The 21,752-nt window shown below is 35.8% G+C and overlaps 1 protein-coding gene across 8 annotated transcripts in view; it reads right to left on the reverse strand.

The window, feature by feature from the left end:
- LOC129740711 (uncharacterized protein DDB_G0283357-like) overlaps nucleotides 1-21,752 on the reverse strand; it is a 188,085-nt gene that overhangs the window by 14,863 nt on the left and 151,470 nt on the right. The gene's annotated exons all lie outside the window — the stretch shown is intronic.

Consider the following 21,752-nt stretch of genomic DNA (forward strand, 5'->3'; position numbering starts at 1 on the left):
AAAATCTTCTGGCCAGATTTGGCCTCATGCCACTACTCCAAGGACGTGCTGAAGTGTTATGCGGACAATAAGTCCAATTTCGTGAAGTACTGGGAGATTATGAAACAGCACCTTCTTAACACGTTCGTCGCCACGGCACCCATATTCGGGTGACGGGTGTATTTCCTGGGGGGCCCCGTCACATCAAAAAGCGTGTGACGCTCTCTTACTTGACTTTACCGCTCAGCTTCGCCACACGTTTAAAATATGGGAGTTCTCCCTCTTTGCTTTCTCTCTCTGACAATTTATTTGGGCCTGGCTAGTAAAACTGCCAAAATGAGCGTGGCGACGAACGTGTTAAACGACCTAAGGTCGAGGAACTGGAAAAAGTATGGGTTTACATGGGTCTACTGAAACAGATATGAACGATGTCTTTTTAGTAGAGATAATTGGCAAAACTTTTATTGGAACCGTACATATAAAAATTGGTGGATGATTTTTTTTTTTGACAATTTCCAAAATCATTACATCAGTTCACAACAGCGAAGGTATCAGACATTATAATCATAATTAAAAAAACTATATTTTGGCCTTCTACATTCGGAACCAACTACAAACAACCTTTCATATTCATAAATAAGAATATACTGAACTATGATGAATGAAGTTTCATCGAAATCAGTCAGCATTTGTGGTCAGAGGAAGGCACACAAACTTTAGGTAAAAAATCCCCGAAATTAATTTGAACTGATACTTTCCGAAAATCGTTAAAAGTTTCAGGAAAATAACAATTTAAGAGTTTGACAAGAAGTGTGTCGAACTTAAGGGCAATAGAGAATTTTGCTTATTGTAGGAAATAAGATGAGGATAAATAGTCTGAATTATATAGTTTAGAAAATTAAGATGAATGTTAATAAAGTAATGTATAGAATATATAAAATGAACTAGAGTATGAATATGGATTCTCCACCATCTCCATTTTCCAAAGGGGGGAGAGCACACGAACTACCATAACAACATTGTTAGTAAATAAATAACGTCACATTCCACATTTGGCTCCATTTGGTTTGAGTTAAGCCAAGTAAAAAATGAAAAAAAACTTGTCCCTTTTCGACTTCGCCCTGCAAAAAAAAAGGAGAGTCTCAATTCATTCGTACGCAAACAACCTATCTTATAAAAGATGGTCACTTTTAATTAATAATAGCTCGATTTATGCCAAAACATTTCCCCTTTCCGTCACCTTGAAGGAAGAAAGCCTTTCTTATATTTAATCATACCCATTTTTAAGTACCCAAAAATCCATTTTACATTGGAACCATTTTTCGTCACAGAATCTGTGTCACAGAACAAAGAATTCTAGGAGAACTCACAGATTTCACAGACTTGGACGTATTTGGAATTGGACGTAGATAAATTTGGACGTTTTTTTTGTATTTTTTTTAAATTCAATTGTTTATTCAATTGAAATGTTTGGTAATTATCTTTGAATGGGAAAAGATGATAAAATTGGTAATGTTATTTAATTTTTCTTAAGTAATATGTAAAAAAAATGCAATTATTTGACATGATTTTTGAAAGAAATTAATGAAAAAAGCATCACAGAAAACCGTCACAGAATTTTTGGGTAAAATGACTGAAAATCAGATTTTTTTTTAAAATCAAAACATGATGTAAGTGAACTGAGACTTCTAGTTTTGACAATCTACAAATGTTGATTGAGACTGCTAATTGTGAAAAACTAAAACGTATTGATAGAGAAATGTTTATGATAAACCTAAGCAAAGGATAGAGACTGCAAATCCCTCAGTTTAGTGGTTGGTTTGGATTCAATGGTGGATTGAAACTTCTCTCTATAAGAAATTATTGGAAGGGGATTGAGATTTCTGCTCATAACAATCTATTGCAGTGGATTGAGATTTCTGCTTGAAGAGAACTCAAGATGAAGGTGGGTTGAAACTTCTTTTTCCGAGAATCGTTTATAGCTTATTGAGGTTTCTGCCTGACAAAATTGGTGCTTTAGATTGAGATTTATCCAGCTTAAGTCTCTGCTGATTGGGAATAATGAAAGCAGATTGGAACTTTGGCAGATCAATTACAGGCAGACTTCTGCTACCAATAAGCTATTTTGATTGAGACTTCCGTTAGTGGAAAACAGAGCTGTAAATGGTCAGCGTCAGACATCCAATGTCTGTCGATTTTGAAAGTGCCTTTAATGTCACTGGTCAGGATCGGATGAAATTGATCGAAACTTCTAGCTTAGTCAATCTGTGACAGTTGATTGAGACCTCTCCTAGTTGATAATAATGGAAGTGGATTGGGACTTCTGCTTATGATATACAATTAAGAATTAGCCGATTGCAAGCTGTGAATATTGAATGTGAAGACTTCTGCTTGAGTAATACTGTTACGGAGTATTAAAACTTCGGACAACTAAGAATCATTGAGAACTATCCCAACGAGAACCTTTTTCTAGATAATCTTAAAAACTAAAAAGTTTACTGCTTTCAGTGAAAAGAGACTCCAGTTGATTGAAACATTGAAATATCATTGTTACTTTTGCTTTGAACAATCCATGTTCAATAAAAAAAAATAAGAATAATATCAAATTCAGCCAAAGAGTATTGAAGATTTTTTTTGTATGTAGGAACATTCACATTTTTATTTTTAACTTTTGGGCTATTCACCTAAAATTAATCTCTAATCGGCCCCAACCAAGACAAGCATCTTATCACTGTCATCGCAAGTTTTGAGCGATGAACAGAAAAAAACGTTAATCTGACTGGTATTACAAGGCGCTGACCCAACCTTAAAACTGGAATATGCACAATCCGTCAGTCATTTACATATCTACATACGAAAAGAAGGAAGAGAAAGAAAAAAATGTCACCAACTAAGCTAACATCCCCATCATAACGCAGGCTCGGCTCGACTTTACTTCACATTTTCGGCAACTTTCACTTTTTTACATAATTAGAAGTATTTTGTCAATAGGTTCCATCTGGGCACGCCCCAACGGGTTGACACTGCTATGGTTGGCCGTTAATATTTCTAAACACAATCCATGAAACCGAAGCCAACCGAACTTAGCCAAACTAAACAGTTTGCCATCCGGGGAAAACTTTCCGAGGTTTGGTTGTTTTTTTCCTCTCTACATATATTCGAATCGGAACGTGATGGTTTGAAACCAAAGGTACAAAATATTTCATATGGCAAAAGTGTCACCGCCACGCGCAGAAAATAAGGAATCGAGGCGCATTCCCTTACGCCAATAAAAAAACGACGACGACGACGACTCGATGCGTATTCTTCAGGCGGATGGCGCGGCATCAGATTACGACGCTGTGCGCCTGGGAGGGATGGTTTCTTTCTCCACTTTGCATTCAAATGAGAACCCCTAGCCAAACAGAATGCGGACATGGCGAGCGTTTGGTGTGTTGAAATTGTGACCCCAAATCGTTCGCGATGTGGGGGACGACGAATCAATAAAATCGGCCCTTCCTCGCCAAGGGGTGGTTACAGGTAAATTTAGAAACGTTGGAATCTAAATTTAGAGCTAGTTAAAATGTTTCGTAGTGAAATATTTCCTTTCTGTATAAATCCATAGTTTGATAGCAGCTTTGGTCAAAACAAAACCGGGCAATCAAACGAGTCTTCAAACCGTTTGAAATTTTGAAACACATTGCGATATCTTTTTGCAGTAAGTTGTCGAAAAACATTCAAATGTGTCTAATGTAAATAGGTACCTACATCTTGATTCTCATCTCGTCATACATACATACACGGAAAATAATAAAAAAGTAAAATTTACCGAGATAGCAAGGTGAACGCTCGTAAAGCCAATAAGGTAGCTTCTACCGCTTCGAGGTGAAACTCATCTCACAGCAAGGTAAAGTTTACCTGAATCGAGCTGGAAAAAAGGTACAATTCACCGAGAAAAAAAGGTGAATTCAAAAAATGTAATGCGAAAAAGTTAAAATTTACCTTTTTGATAGGTGAATTAAAAAAGGTAAAATTTACCTTTTTGCTAGGTGAATGAAAAAAAGGTAAAATTTACCGAGAAAGCTGGGTGGAAAAAAATCACCTCGCTCCTCGGTACATTTTACTTTTTTAATTTTCCGTGTACACTGCTCAATGCAATAGCAACGTGGCGCCACCTTAATGTGAAAGTACTACTTGATCCGTGTGGTATGCGCCTTAAAATAGGCGGCATGAGGGCAGTCAAAACCTGAACCTGAACCGAGCTGGGAAAAAGGTACAATTCACCGAGAAAAAAAAGGTGAATTCAAAAAAGGTAATACGAAAAAGGTAAATTTTACCTTTTTGCTGAGTGAATTAAAAAGAAGTAATTTACCCTTTTCGTAAATGAATGAAAAAAGGTAAAATTTACCGAGAAAGCTGGGTGGAAAAAAATCACCTCGCTTCTCGGTAAATTTTACCTTTTTTTATTTTCCGTGTACTCCTGCTCAATGCAATAGCAATGTGGCGCCACCTGTATGTGAAAGTACTACTTGATCCGTGTGGTATGCGCCTTTAAATAGGCGGCATGAGGGCAATTGTGATCTCGTTTAATGTTTTAGAAAATATTTACAAAATAATGGCATGGTTAACAAAATCAGGACTTTCAATTTCCAAATGACTTCCTGAAATACTTCTCTATAAAAACAACAATTTTTTAAAGGTTAGTAATGATTTGTCTATATCACTTAAATACATTATTACGTTTAGAGACACGAAAGGCACAAGGATGGTAAAGTGTCAAAAATAAAACATTCTAATCAAATTCAAAATGAAACTTTCTAATGACCATTTTCCAGTGTTATTTCGATACCTTCAGGGAAACCCCGATTCTCGCCTTAATACACGTGATTTGGAACCCGTAATCTTCCAAGATGGAGTCCGAATCGTCGGCCATTGTTCTGGCACCAAGTGCCAAAACACAAGATGACGACGCCCCAAGGCTACAGAAACATACATTCGCTGAAGCACAATGCGTTTGTTCACCCTTTTTCTGGGGTGGGGAAACTCCATTGCACAGTCTCAGGCTCCGGGGGTTGTTGAACTCTTGCCCAAACTCGGAGCAAAAACAACCCCCGAATTTTTTTTCAACGCCGAAAAAAAGCTTGTACCACAGGGTGCCTCCATCACACAATGACCGTTTTCTTCTTTTTCGGAGATCCGCGATTACGAAATACTAGCAGGGTATGTGTAGATTTGGTTTGGGGTTTTTTTTTCGTCTTCGGTTGATGTTCCTACGCTCTTGTGGCAGCGTTTTTTTTTGTCTGCATTCGACCAGTAAAAAACGAGTTACTACTATTCAGTTTTTTGGCTGTTGATGCTGTTTTGATATTGCCAAAATACATAATCAACGGACTTTGGCTTAGCAGGTATTAGTCTTCCAAACAGCTGGTTTGGGCCAGGTTTTTTTTTTCGTTTGCCCAAACATTAGGCGGCTTCTCATAACATGCGGGCTGCGTTAGTAGTGGTAGAGATTTGATGTCAAGTCATCGAAAACAGACAACGAACTTCTGTTAGTACTTCTGGACAGTATTGTGCGTCAAGTTTTTATTTCTGTCAGAACAGAAGTTGACAAAACCTTAGTCTACGAATTAAAATTTCAAATAATTTATTTTAGATTTTAATGACATCTTATTGTAGTTTCTAGTTTTATTCTTCCGTTTATTCACCCCTTTGAACTCAAAAGAATCATGGAAGGTCTCTTTACATTTCGGTATCGAATTTTGAACACGGCGAATGCGCCAACTTTGCTATATCGAGATATTCAATGTTTGACAGCTCCATAAACTCATAACAAAAATATTAATTTGATTACGCTTCATTCTTTTTTAAAACGTCCTTTAATGACACGGTTTTATTTTAAACGTTTTTCTCGAAATAAGACGATTTACGAGCATGTTAAGTACAGGTCCTAGATATTCCCGATTTTTTTTTTCTGAACCACTCTTAGGTTGATTTGGATGTAACTTCCCGACAGGAGCCTGGACAGGAATGACCAACTAGAGACGCTACGGAAGCTCCGGAACAACCGTAGCAGAAAACAATATCTTTGAGCTTCTTCAAATCTTCTCAGAACAGTTTGAAAATGATTGATATACAGCCCACGTTGGCCACTTTATTCGAAATAAGCGATAATATTCGACTGGTTGTTTTGAACTTTTTTTTTTTAGCGATTTCTTTTTTAATCGTTTAAAAAAAGAATTCAGTGTACTTTATTGCTGGAATTCCAAGTATCCTTCAGATAACTTAAAACAATCTTATTGTAGATCTCCGAACGTATTTTTTTTGCATCCAGCTAATAACTCCGTTTGGCCACGTTATCTTGGGCCACTTTTTTTCTTTGTTTCATAACTTCTTTATTATAAAAGATAAATTGAAAAAAATAAATTGAAAAAGATAAATTGAAAAACAAAACTGAAATTTCATAACTCATTTAGTAATTTTAAGACAATTTAAGATGAGGAAATAAAAAAGAGAGTTGTGTATGATCGAATAGTTCCTAAAACCTGGCTCGCGAACGTTTCGGCAAAATTTCATATATAGGATTTATGTTCATCTCTACCGCATTAGAAAAGATGGACAAAACATTTTTCATAACACTCAATTTGTCAGAAGAAAACTTTACATATAGTAATAACTCATTTTAAGTTCTGAATGTGCATAAAAACACCAAAATAAAGGTGGCCCAAGATACCCCACAAAATGTAGCCAACGATTCCCCACAAGCAAAGATTTGCAAATTGGTTACGTTTGTGTGACTTATTGATGTTTCATCAAAAATTCCTTATCCACGTGAAAGAACATGACAAAACTAAGATCATTAGCGTATGAGCATATTTTTGTTATGTACTTTAGATCTCCCACGGATGCAATTTTGCGGATGCTTGTTTAATTATGTAAGTACATTTTTCTAGGCTAGTTAAATAAAAGAAGCATATGATGCGTACATATGAATTCAACAACATATAGAAAATTTTGCTTACGCAAAGCGACGACGATGACAGTTAGATTGGGATTTTTATCTCAACACGCAGCTGAGATATTTAGAGTGGCCCACGTTACCCCACTATCCCCTACATATAGTTCAATCATAGGAACAGGACAGTTGATTCCTTTTGTCAGCCAATATGTAACTTTTAATGCCTTCATTCAAGTAAATATGTGACTTCCCAGCAAACATTTTTGTAGGTATATTTCTCAACAAATTTGTTATACGTTTCATATACTTTACAAAATGATCGAATGAAACTCGAAAAAACAGCATTTAGGTACATACCAAAGTGGAGGCAAAATACATACATAGTAAGAATGCGAGAGAGTACAAGTTTTTTCTCTCAGCGGATGCGAACCGTTGCCAACGACAATATTTGCTGCTTCTGTCATTGGGCAATTCTTGCAAATACACCATCTTTTTTTTATCAATCTGGTTGCACTGCTGATCGCAGAGAGAACATCAAAGCTGTGCTCTCACTTGTCCCACGCGGGAGAAAAAAAAAGGAACGAAATCGTTTCAAAATCTGCAAACATGGCTGAATTTTTTATCATATCCGATTTAAACCATTTATTCCGAGTTCGAGTAACGATTTTTACGACATTTTACTTGCGTTAGTTGGAATTACGATTTTAATAACGTTTTTAATGACTTGAGTTATCATTTTAAATGCGATTTCATGTTTGCTGGGTTTTGGTGGCTATTGGGTATTGACCTTCGGGTAATCTTTGCTGAGAATTTTGATGTAGAACAAAAGTTTCGGAAAAATTGGTAAAAACATACTAGTTGAAAAATCTGATTAAATCGAAGGATTAAATTAAATTTCAACTATATAAACTTTATATTTTTTGAGACCTGGAAATCTTGGTAGGAGCTTCAAAGATGTTTTGAAAAGAATCATACGTAGGCTAGGACTGGTCTAGCTTGGATCGATCTTTGCGAGGTCGATCTTTTGGACTCAATTTTTTGGATCAATTCTGTGGCTTAGGAAAAATTGAACAAATCGGTTTATTTTCGATCCAATCGTTCGATCTTCTGAAGCATTTTGGTTTTTATTCCGGAAATTTTGAGATTCAGTTTCATGCAGAATTTTGAATAGCGACTTTAACCTCTAAACTTTTGTGGAAAACCTAAACTGTTACCGAATGCTCAAGTAATCGATAGTTTCATAGAACGGTGACTTGAAATCTTACTCAGCCTTGAATCAAGCATCCATGGCTCTACTCAGCGAAAGATTTGAGTTCTAAACGAAACTGTGAATATTTATAGTCGTTAGAAGGATGTTTTAAGATTTTACATGAGACCACAAAATAAGTATTTCTATAAACTTATAGAGTTCATATAAATTAGGTATCACATTCCTCAAATAAGGGCTTGTGATATAGCTCAGTTGGCAAGTCTGTTGTCTCCTGAGCCGATGTCCGCGAGTTCGAGCCCAAGAGTAAACATCGAACACAGTTGTACCGGATGAGTTTTTCAATAACGATCCGCTAACTGCATCGTTGATAAAGTCGCGAATGCCATAAAGATGGTAAAACGACTATAATCGAAACAAAAAAAAATCCTCAAATAAATAATATAATTTTGTCTCTAATCTTCGAGAAAATAATGGAACATTTCAGGTGATTGCTGAACACGTTACCTTCGATCATGATCTGTGGCTGAATTGATGATATTAAAAACACCAGCGTAAATAAAAATCAGTAGCCTTTTTCAAATTAGTATATCACCTAGTGAACTGACTCAAAATGGTTGAATTGTTTGCAAGTTACAATATTTCCAGAGTTTGTTTTGATTACGTCGTATGAACCAATGTAAACAAAATTGAGTTATTAGCTGCAAACGATTGATAAACATGTGATCTATCTTAGAAAAAAAAACTTGGTTTCATTTGATCAATAAATAAATTCTACAAAATGGCTTGAATTTAGGACGTATAATAACTTTCTCATTTTCGAGTGCAATTTGGTTTTGCGACGTTTTGCATTGCACTGGATTGGCGTGCAAAACAAAGGTCGCAAAATAACTGTTCGGCTCGTTGGTTTTTGCGACCTTGTGAATTTTCTCACAAAATGCTGCGGCGAGTAATATTTAAACAGAAATGGTTCGCGAGAGTGTTTCAAGCCAGTTTAATTATATTACTTCTTCTATTTGTTGTAAGGTAAGTATGATAGCGTACTTTTCATGACTGGACTGATTTTCAGTTTCATAATTTTTCCACCACAGCGGCTGCCAACAAAACTAAATGTATTAGGAACATGGATAGATTCTGTAGAGCGTATATCACCCGCGAGGAACTAGACAACGCTCCAGGGATCCAAACGTAAGTCATCTTATTTTATGCTCTATATTAAGGTGATCGGTACATGGAGAATTGCTTTAAATAACATACCAATAGTTGCCATTATGCAGACGAGCCATACATATAATGTTAGAACTTGAGGGCTTGAAGCAAAATAGTAATGATAGCAAAGTTTAAGACGCATGAAATGAAATTTTGAGATAAAATTTATCAGCATGCAAAAAGACGTTTGAGCCAATCATGCAATGCCAAACGTCATAAGTACATGTTCACTCGAACAACTAAATGTATGCCTGAATCGAATACACTAGCCTAATTCTCATCTATTTTCGTAACGCATACAGGTTTCTAAAGACAATTCCGAGCGATATTTGAAATAATAGAATTAAAAAGAGGTTACAAAACTTCAACAGCGATTTTCTCGAAACACGGCAAGTGGCTTATACGACTTAATCAAAACAAACTCTAGATTTAGACTAATTCCTAACGCGCTTATAATTTTAACTTGAGATAAACCAAAATCATGAAAAGTTAAACATTCTTAGGTTGAATTTGAAAACATTTTTTTTTTTACATTTCATACACACATTTTAAATGTAAGAGCTTTACTACCGTTTTAACCATTTTCTCCAGTATAAAGCAGCCCTCAGACAGCATATATCTTCAATCAAAATTTAAAAGATCAATTTTTCTTCGATTTTTTAGGGGAATCGATCCTGGAACCATTCGGCTCAATCGATATTGGGAATCAATCTTTTCCAGAAGATCGAACAATCCTAGTTGAAGCCTTACTTTTCAGTCAATAGTCTTCCAAAGAAGGTTCAGCCACAGGGAATGAACTTTTTAAATTGAAACCCAAAATTGAGCTAATTTGAAATACTTTGGCGTCATAAGTTTAAAAAATACGGTACACCAAATATTTGACATCTTTGGAAAAGTCGGATAAAATGATCCATAACTTTCATAGCTGATTAAATCCGCAAGGCCTTTATTAAAAGAAACGAAGATATTCGAGGCCTCCATTTTAAACAAATTTCAGTAAATTGGCATGAGTACGAGATTTCTTATTAGAATCGTGTAGTTATAATTTCACAATAAATTTTCTTTTCTTTATCTATATCTAGGCGAGGCAAATAAAAAATCGCTGCAGCATTTTTGCAGCATTTTTTGTTAGTTTTCGAAAAAAAACTTGAGCAGTTTTGAAAATAGTTGTAATCGTTTAAGATAAAAAATCATGCCGGAACCAAACAAAACCAAAAAATTCATTGTTTAATGTGTCAGGCATGCTCAGTTTGATGAAATTTGCTATCCTGTTCAATGGAAAACTTTTTTAAAGACTTAAAAAAAGTTTGTATAATGATCATTTTTAAGAGACAAAATTTGTCACTCTCTCACTATCGGTGATTTAATCAGGCCAATTTGACGTTTGAGAGATTCTCTATAGACTCAGAATCTATTAAACCGATTTATTTGAAAATTGGCAGGTTGGGGTTTTGGAGGCCAAGAAAGTTTCCCAAATGGAACCAAATTTAGCATGGATGATTATTTGAAACTCTTCTTTCCTTCCAGGAGTGGAAGGATTATAAAAATTTTATATTACATAACTCGTGATCTATTAGAGAAAATAAAATCAAATCAATTGGGAGGATTTTTGAGTGAGAAAAAGGTTTTTATTGATATTTGATACCACTCTCTTCTTCCTGTGGGGAGAGAGGGGCTCTTTTTCATTTTTTTTTCATCACTTGAGAACAAATCAAGCAACGAGAACCAAAATTGAAATGGAAGAGCATAAGGTACGAGAAATGGTTTTATGATTATTTGTGGCCCCTTCATCCGTTGTTCGGGGATATATGATGGAACGTAGGGGGCTCCCATAGAAATTTTTTGCACAACCCGAGAAATTATATAAATATAATTTAGATGTACAGCTTAAGTACTTATCAACCATCGGAACCAAATGTGCAACGAAAGGGTTTTAGAATACGAAATAATGAGTATGATTTTAAGAAACGGTTACCTCTATTAAGTAGCGACAGATGGGTAAGGAAAAGGGGAGTGGGGGGTTCCCATATAAGTTTTTTTTTACATAAATCGAAAGTTTATCAATCAAAAGGGACCTTATTTTAAAAGCGAAGTTGTTCGCGTATGCATTTTTGGCATAGCTCGAAAACTTGTGAAACAAATAAAACCAAATGTGGCATATGATGTTATGTATGTATACTCACAATGTATTTGTGGTAATTCGTGAGCCTTTCCAACTTTGAAAAAGGGACAGGGTTGAGTATCCATACCAGTAAAACATACACTTTGGCATAATTAATGAACTCATGAAGTTTTAAAAACAGTTAAAATATCAGATTTTGAAAAACAAATTTAGATATCAAGTTTCAGTAAATAATATAAAATCATGTTCTATCTAAATTAGAAACTATCTTAAAAGTTATTGGTTCTGAATTATGTTGAAAGTTGATTTAAATTATGCCTATGGAATATTACAAATCTTCTCTAGAAAACGAGAAACAAAATCAATAGCTATTTGGAATTTTAATTCATAGCTGCTTGCTACTAGTAAATGATTGTTTTTATAAACTTTTATTTTTTATAATATTGTTATTGATTGCAACACATCGACTCAAAACTGTTGGTACAGCGACAAGCCAACTAAACGAGCCCTGCCGAAAATTGCTGTTTAAGCCAAAACCGTTGCGCTATTTGAGCCTAGGCGTGCACCATGCGTATACACTTAGCCGGAGCTTAGCTCAGATCAATGCGCCGCGGCTAAATCGGGGAGTCAGGTTTTTTTTTCACTCTATTTCCACCAAGGGATAGCAAGAGGCTGTTTCGAGGCGAAGAAGCAGCGCGCCAGTTTTGGCGATTGCGTAAAAGAATCATATTTTGGATCGAAAATTCTTCACACCTTGCTGCACGCTCTAAACGACGACGACGACGGTTGTTGGAAATAAGATGGCTGAGGAGAGAAGAAGGGTAGCGCATCACTACTGCCTTCCATACTTAAACAAACCACATCATTTGGTTGTTGGATTAGGTAATCAAAACATCGGCAGGGGCCTGGGTTTAGCAGAAATCAACAAACGTTTGACACTTTCGCTATCCTTTACTCACAGTGTAGGGTGCGCGAGTTCGTGTGCGCAAACACGCGTCGTGGTGCGCCTCAAGACGGCTCAAGCGACAACAATGTATGAAACCGCTAATTAGCATTGTGCGCATAGATTTGCAAATTGATATTTGCACAGAAGCTCCAAGAGCCGGATTTCGATTCACTTTCGCTGAAGGTAGTCATGCTCATTTTCTCCAATTTGCCCGCGTTGTTGAAATGTTGAAGACATCTTGGAAGATTCAGCATTGCAGGGTTCCGGCCATTCTGGTGTAGCTTCTTTCAAACTTTTTACTTTAAAAGTTATTCTAAAATTTATGTTTATAATTGAAAATATACTCGTATACATACTTTCTACTCTCAACTAAGCACAACAAATTCATCGAACTCAACTCAGTCCCACCGTTCTCAATCTCGGAACGAAATCAAAACATTTATCAGAAGCTAACGATCGCAGAAGCTGTCACATCTGGCGGGCGCCCATCAGTCCGTCAGGGTTTGCTGACTGAATTTCATCAAACATCAACCTCAACATGGGAGCAGAGAAGAAGTCGAAGAAAGTTTTGCGCCAAGTTCGTCACACTCTCGAATCTCCCCGCTTTCGAATCATGAACAGCCGTTTGCCGTTGTCGTCGTCATCATTATCGTCATCAGCACATTGCCATTTGGAGAGCTAGCCCTAAGGTCTTGGACCTTCCCATGACCAGGCCGTTACCGGTTTTTTTTTTTATTTTTATTTATTTTTGTAGCGGCCCACCACACTCCCCCACACCAAAAGGCTCAATTGAGCCCCCTGGTAATGGACGCTACTGTTCTCAGCATGTCTGGCAGCAAAATGATAATAAGAGTAAACGCGAGCAAATTTTAATCATGCTGAGAACACAAATATTTATAATGTCGTGCGAGGAAATGTATTATTTAACTAAATTGACTACAATATGAAATCTCAATGGAAAATAATTTCCTTTGAAGAGATTCATTATTCGATATTTACTAATATACTATTTATTTATTGCTAATTTTATTATGTTATGTTCAATAATTTTATAAGATAAAATACAAACTACAAGATTTTTAAGAAAAATAATATTAGATATTAACGCTACAAAAGTACAAAAGGTAAACAAAACAAAGACTGGTTGATGATCGACTGTTTTAATGGTTCAATTTTTCTTTCAAAAGCTGTATCACTTTGGTTTTGAACATGGAACGATTGGTTATGTTTTTAATATCCGTTGGTAAGGTGTTGTATTTAATAGGTCCAATAAATGAAATTCTTTTTTGCCCTAATGATGTTGTGGATCGGCTTCGTTGCAAGAAATCTGACTGGCGAGTGTTATGAGTTCGCAACCCCGTAGTAAAATGGAGGTTTTGAATATTTTCAATTGAGTGTAGATTATCATAGACATATACAACAGTTTGCAAATCACAGAGTTCAGATATTGGAAGAACGTTATGCGTTCTTAAAGAGTAAAGCTGAAGGGTAGGGAATAACAAAGGGAGCTTTAAGATGTTTTTCAAGCATCTATTCTGGAGCGTTTGAAGTTTCTGTAAGTGGGACAAGGAGGCTCTTCCCCATATCATAATAAGGTAGTTCAATTGAGAGTGGATAAACGCAAAATAAAATTTAAAGAGAACATGTTGTGGAACAAAATTTCTCAGTTTCCAAAGAACACCGCAAAGAGGAGTAATTTTTTTTTCCAAGTGTTCAATGTGACGATTCCATGAGAGAGTTTCATCTAAGTAAATTCCCAAGTATTTAAAATAACTAACTCTCTCAATAGTATTTCCATTCATAGCTGGGTCATTAGTACGAAGTAGCTTTTTATGCGAAGAACGAAACAACATGTATTTTGTTTTAGTATAATTTAGTGAAAGTAGGTTTGAATTGAAATATTTTGAAAGCAGTTTTAGGTCGTCTTCAATGTGCTGAATTATAATATCAGGTGAAGTTTCAGAATAAAAAATTGCTGTATCATCGGCAAATAAACGTGCTGTGCCTTTAAGTTGAAGGTTACATAAATCATTGACATATAAAAGGAAAAGTAATGGCCCGATATTACTCCCTTGTGGTACACCGATATCAATATTTCTTAATTCGCTTCTTGTGTTTTCAATAGCCACATACTGCTTGCGACCTTCTAAGTAGCTACGAAGGATATTATTTGCTGTTCCTCTTATCCCGTATTTATACAGTTTGGACAATAATATGTCATGATTTAGAGTATCGAAGGCTTTTTTGAGATCCAAAAATAGTGCCCCAACAATATTTTTTGACTCTATTTTACATATGATGGAGTCAACTAATTCTGAGATGGCAATTTGAGTGCTCGAACCTGATCTAAATCCATATTGCAGTTTATAAAGTATATTGTTCTGATTTAGAAAGTCTACAATTCTATTAACAAGAAGCTTCTCGAACACTTTACTAAAAACGCTTAAAGTCGAGATAGGGCGATAGTTATTGACGTCAAGCAAATCGCCAGCCTTAAAAACAGGGATGACTTTCGCAATTTTTAGACAGTTCGGGAAAACTCCTGACTCCAAAATTTTATTAAAGTATTGTGTAAGTATGTGCGAGAATGTTTCGTGGTTATTTTTCAAGACATTAACAGGGAAACCATCTGGTCCATGACCCTTTTTATTTTTAAGTGAAAAAATTACAAGTCGAACCTCGTTTACACTAGCGGGCCGTAAGAATATTGTATTTTCTACCTGTTCGATTTGAGTCAAATGATCATTTTCAGTATTTACTGGAATCTTTTCAGCCAGGTTCTTTCCAATTGTGGAAAAGTGTTTGTTAAATTTCTCACAAATCTGTGTACTATTGGTTATAACACCTCTTTCATCTGAAAGGTTAATTGAGGAAGTCGTTTTAGATTTACCTAAGAGCGTATTAATGTTTCTCCAGAGCTTTGAATGTGGTGAATTATTTAATAAGCGCTCGTAATAGAGCCTTTTACATTCTTGTTTTTTTGAACTCAATTTTTTATTTATGTGAATTAGCATCTCTTTTAAATTGATATCATTTGGATGCTTTTTCGATCGTTTTAAATAATTCTCTTTTATTTTGATGAGTGTCCAGAGGTCAAATGTCATCCACGGACAGCAATTTCCTTTAAGTTTTACCCTTTTATTAAGTGTTCGAGAAGAAATTTTCACAAAGCGATTGTAAGTTGATGTGATTTCTTGTAGGCCTTCATCAACATTTTCTGGTAGTTGAATACTGTTTAAATAATTCACAAATAAGCTGTTTAGTTTAGCGTTATCAACTATCTTTAAATACTTAGTTGTCAGGGTTTCATTAGATCGAAGACCTGTTTTGAACTTTAGATGCGCGATAAGCCACTCAGCTGATTACGAGAGATGATTTTAATCTTTGGGATCACATTTGAGAAAACTTAAAATTTCTCAAATTTACTAAACTAAACTAAACTAAACGAAACGAAACTAAAACTAAAATTGAAATTTGATTGTTGGGATAATGGGTTTGAATCTTGATTTTCTTATTTACTGATTCGGAATTCTGATTCTGATAATTTTTATTCTGAAGTCTGTTTCTCTAGGACTTGTATCTTTTTCTTATCATATTTTAAAATAACATCGACACTCGGCTCAATTTCCAGGAATCCGTCGAAATAGTCCCCGATCAGGAAAGCAGTTGTTTCTTTTGACTCAATTTGCCTGATTTGAATTTTTTTTTCAGAATTTTGTTGCTCTCATTGCATCAGGCATGGTTCTGTGGTAGCGTGCGCGCCTTTAAACCTGAAGGTCAAGGTTCGAATCTCCTAGATGTGCCCCAAATTTTCCACGAATTGTTGAAGTTGGAAACAATGCATGAAAGTTTTAGTATACACTGAAAATTTTTTTGACTACGTGTCACTGAAAGTGCAACCTTTAAAATAAATCAACCATGTAATTTTAAATTGTTTTCTTTGAAAGTTAACGAAGATTCATTTATTATTACAGCAAATGTACTGTAAAAAAGTTGTACACTGAAAATTAAATGTCACGTAATTTGTTTTTCGACCTGTAAAATTGCGGTAAATGTCCTGCTCCTTTTTGTTACAGGACATTCACGTAATTTTACAGGAAATAATTTTTGCTGTGTAAGGCAGGATGCACTTCAATATTGCATACAAGGGAATGATACAACACAAAATTGCATACAAGTTTTTATACAACACTTGTATGTTTGCATGTTTTGGTGGTCTTAATCCTATCTGATTGAGTTACGATCTTGCATAATATATGAACACTGAATTTCAGCATCTGAGTTTGCTGATATTTAGCACTGAAGTTTGGTTTTTATGAAAATCCAAACTGGAAAACCTTATTCACTCATGGTTTTTTTTTCAAATTTCTCATCCCAATAAAATTCAAAAGAAAATTGTTACTCGAATTGTTGTTGAATTTCTAACGATTTGCTCGTGATGAATTTAGGCATATAAGGAAAAAGAGGCGACAATCTAAAAAAAAAGTTGCCTCCACATTTCATTACGTAACTTTAATTTCTTAAATGTATAGTTGATAAATGGTCAACAGATTCCATCTCAACACTTTCAGTAGCTCATAAATTGAAAGTAATCGAGATGATGAAATAGTTCTTATTTAGGAGAATTTCGAAGGTCGCTGAAGTAGCAATCTTATGTTACATAGACTAGCTCACCCGGTGTTAAATTTATTGATTTATATATTTATTTATGGTTCTAATCAAAATTTCCAAAATATTTCAGAATAACCTTCTCAAAGTAAGAACTTAAATTTGAGATTTGAAGTATAAATCAAACGTTTTCAACTATTATTTTCTGATTTTTTCATCTGTTTTCTACCTGATGTGTTTCGAAACTGATTTATTTTTTTCCATTAATAGTTTCAAATGGGCTTGTGATATAGCTCAGTTGGCAAGTCTGTTGTCTCCTGAGCCGATGTCCGCGAGTTCGAGCCCAAGAGTAAAACATCGAACACAGTTGTACCGGATAGTTTCTTAATAACGATCCGCCAACTGTAACGTTGATAAAGTCGCGAATGCCATAAAGATGGTAAAACGACTATAATCGAAACAAAAAAAAAAAAAAATAGTTTCAAATCTGATATTAAGACACAATTTTGAAATTACTTAGCGGCTTCATCTCCCTCTCCGATGAAGCCGCTAAAAGGAGTTGAAATGAAATACGGATAGAACATCAGTGCCTTCTCCCTCGGGTACTACTTCTTTAATGCAGTTGATTGATGCGGGACAAAGAATTTAGAGTGTGGTCTAGCTTCTTTTTTCAATCCTCTGTGCTCTTAAAAATTTACATCTCATCTTCCATCCATTTTTGTTTCATTTGCACGATTAGTTCTCGAGTTATTTAAAAAAACTGCATGGGAGCTCCCTCCCCATACTTTTTGACTCACTGGAAGGAGGAAGGGGTCCTAAATTATCTCAGTAATATTTTTCGTAATTAAATAACCTCTCATACCAAATTTAGTATATTTCGCTTGATCAGATATTGAGATTTGCAACAAAAACTGTATGCGACCCCCCCTTCCCCCTTCCAATACCCTCATTAAAAAGGATGAGGGCTCAAACAATTAAAGGATTTTTTTCAGAAACAAAATACCCCCAATGCCAAATTTGGTTCCATTTGATCGACCAATTCTTAAGTTGTGCTAATAATTGTATGGCGGCCCTCCTCCCCCTTTCGATTTCGTCATTGGAAGGAGGAAAGGGACCACCCTTGGAATATTGTTCCTACTCAAATACACTTGCATGCCAAAGACAGACAGACAGACAGACAGACAGAAATCTATTTTAAGTTAATAGAAGTTTTTCCGGTTACTTTTTTGATTTATCAAATTCCCTTTTACCATTTTTTCTAATTTTCATTCTCTTCAAATGATATTAATTTATTAGGGATTAATATGACGTGATGTGACTCACGGGATTTCCCATCGTCGTCCTGATTCCAGAAAATGCTTCAGGAAAGAAAAATCCCTAGATAACTTATGTAACCTGGAGGGGTTACTGGAGTCAGCAGTACGAGACGAAATTTGGTAAGTCACGTCACGTGACTCGCAGGTTAAGTCCCATGTGTGTCATATTTCGCTGGCAGGGACATTTTGATTGTTGTAAATCTGTATTTTTAATGTACAATTTGTACAATCTGTGTAATTTCTAAAAATCTCGAAAATCAGGGCTGAAACTTGCACTTTCAGTTTGAATTTGAAATGCGTAAAAATTGATAAATGAATGAAAAAAAAAAATCAAAAATACAGGACAAATTCAACCAAGGAGATTGAACCACACTGCTTCCTTCCCGATTTTTTTCCTTTTTCATAGGAATTTAACCCATTATGGACATTCTTCCTCGATTTATGCGATGTTTATTCATTTTTGTCATTTTTGTCGGTTTTATATTTTGTGATAAAAATCTGCACTGATCACACTGGCATGACACTTTGAACAAAAATCCGACCATTTTCTGTCTAATTTTGCCATCCATCGTCGGTATTGCGAACCTTGCATCATTTGACAAAAAATTCCCTGTACGACAAAATCTTCTGTTTAGCCCGATGGTATCATTGAATGTGCCTATTTTTCCTTAAATGTTAGGTGCCACTTTCCAACTGGGGTAACATTTCATCAAAAGCGAACGATGCGCACTCTGGAATCGATATTGCGTACTGTTGGAAAAATTATCCAAATAAAACAAAATCGAGTGTTCAGTCAGTATAGTCAGTAGTGAAACGTTGATTAGATGTCAAAGTTTTCTGCCGATAGTAATCCTTTTCACACCTAGGTGTCACTTTACACGGAGAAAAAAGACCACAGTTCTATTTATTTCAGCTGATTATACCAAACGCAGTTGATTTTTTTGCATCCAACTTTAAATACTCAACAACAAACTGATGATTGACTTTACGCAATCAACTATTATTATAATAAAATCAACTGTAATGATTCAACTGTTAATATGATAGATTCAACTACATTTGTATGATTGATTTTAGGCATTCAACTATAAATATAGTAGATTCAAGTACACGTTTCTGGTTGACGTCTCACATTTAACTATGATGACGATAGATTCAATTGTAGTGGTATAATTGATTCAACTGTATATATGATAAATTCAACTGCAATTGTATGATTGATTTTAGTTATTCAACTATAAATATAATAGATTCATCTGTAATGGTATAATTATTTCAACTGTAAATATGATAGATTCAACTGTAATGGTATAATTGATTCAACTGTAAATACGATAGATACAACTACAAATGTATGATAGATTCTAGGTATTGAACTATAAATATAATAAATTAAACTATATTTTTTTGGATTTATTGCGTGCTACTTTAATACTATAGTGTTCATCCGTGTTCATTAGCAAAAAAAAAACGTAAGGGTGAGACCAGTACGTGTTCCCTGCAGCGATCGTAGTGCTGTTTTCAGGGCTCAGCCGGCATTCCCTGACGTCGGTGGCAAAGCGCCAGCATTCTCCGGCGATGGGGAAACATTTTCCTCTACCATTTAATGGCAGTGGTCGTGTAGTAGGCTGACAGTTCCTGGAATTGGGAAAGTTACATCTACTCAGGTTGTCCGCAAAATTGTCGTGGGTCTTGACGTTCCTTTGCGTGATCCTGGCAGGATCCCACAGGAACCTAGAATTGTTAAGGCAGCGTATGATAGATGGATGTAATGATATTGAGTGAATTTTCACCCCACAAGGTCAATCTTTGCCGGGTGCTGAAGCACGGACTTCTGAGGACGTCTTCCGGGACCGATTAGTTAGAACGCACAATTTGCTGGGTAACCACCAAGATGCAAAAAAAACAACAGTGGAGAAACCAGGAAGTGGATATCAGGTTCCGATATTTATAGTTGACCTCATTGAAACCATCATAGAAATATAATTGAAACTGTCATATTTATAATTAAATCCGTCATATTATTATAGTTGAATCTATCATATTTATTATTAAATCAATCATTTTATTATGGTTGGATCTATCATATTTATTATCAAATCAATTATATTATTATAGTTGAATCTACTATAATTATTGTTGAATGTATGACATCAAACGTACAAAAAAGTTGAATCTATTATATTTATAGCTGAATGCACAAAATCAATCATACAACTATAGTTGAATGTATTTTATATATTGTTGAGTGTACGAAATCAATCAGATTGTCTTTAATATGTATTGTTGAAATTTGATAAATAAAGTTGGTCAAGAAGCAATCAGATATATGATTGAATATAAGTGGATTATTGTTGGAAATACCATACTTTTTTCTCCGTGTAACGCCAGCGAGGGGTTGTACACTAAGGTTTATCACATCAGGGGTGATACCAATGGTTTAAAAAAGAGGCAAATTTACAAACTTCTACCCAACGTAGTCTCCTCAGAACTAGCCGGCCAGCGTCCGGATGGCAGTCTCTGCAGGAAACAACACCCTTCCGCGTGGATAACCGACATATCCGAAGGTAGCCGTCTTCAAAATCACAACTCACTGCTGGGTTCCAGAACATTCTGGAATCTCCGCATACGAAAATTCAAGCCTTGCTTTCGAAGGAAGCAAGACCTCTCCTTCAAATTCTCTTATTACACGCAGAGTAGCAATACAAATGTTTAAAAACGGAATATGGACAAGCTGAACGGGTGGAACCAAAGTTCCACTGTAATACTTAGGGAAATGAAGAATACACCATTCTCCTGGATTGACTAACAGCTATTAGGTGATACGCGAGCTTTACGCACGGTTACGCATTGGTCACACTAGACTCATGCATGGATTTCTCATGAATAGATAACCTGTAACACCACACCGTTACGGTGAAATACATTCTGGACGATTGTCCATGCTATGGGCAACAAATGAGGAGCTCTAGGACTCACTATTCCGTGGTCCAATGTAGAATCGTGTCTGCAGACCTCACGACGATAGCAGATGTACGGCTAGGAGAACTACCACCAAGCCCACTAGAGGCCACCGACAGGTCCTCACCAAATCTGCGCGGAAGTAAGAGTGGTGCATCTGGGTACCAGTATCCAGACGTTGGGAACGAGAGTTGTACAACGCAGACACTAGAGGTGTCAAAGGTGTCTGGATTCGACAAGCGTTTTGGAGGGTCGAGACCAGGACTGTTTGCAACCAGAGGAAATGCGGTCGACAACTGGATTAGCGTCTCTGAACTTCCTGGCCATGTTCCGCGAGAGGAGTAGTTGCGCAAAGTGTGATTGTCCATTCAACACGAAGAGAGGTTGGATCTTGAGTCGTTTGAGGAGAAATCGAGCCTTGAGTCGTGGGAAGTTGAGGTTGTTGCTAAGTTGAAGTGGATTCGTATTGA

The sequence above is a fragment of the Uranotaenia lowii genome, chromosome 1 (genome assembly GCF_029784155.1).
Source record: "Uranotaenia lowii strain MFRU-FL chromosome 1, ASM2978415v1, whole genome shotgun sequence".
NCBI lineage: Eukaryota > Metazoa > Arthropoda > Insecta > Diptera > Culicidae > Uranotaenia > Uranotaenia lowii.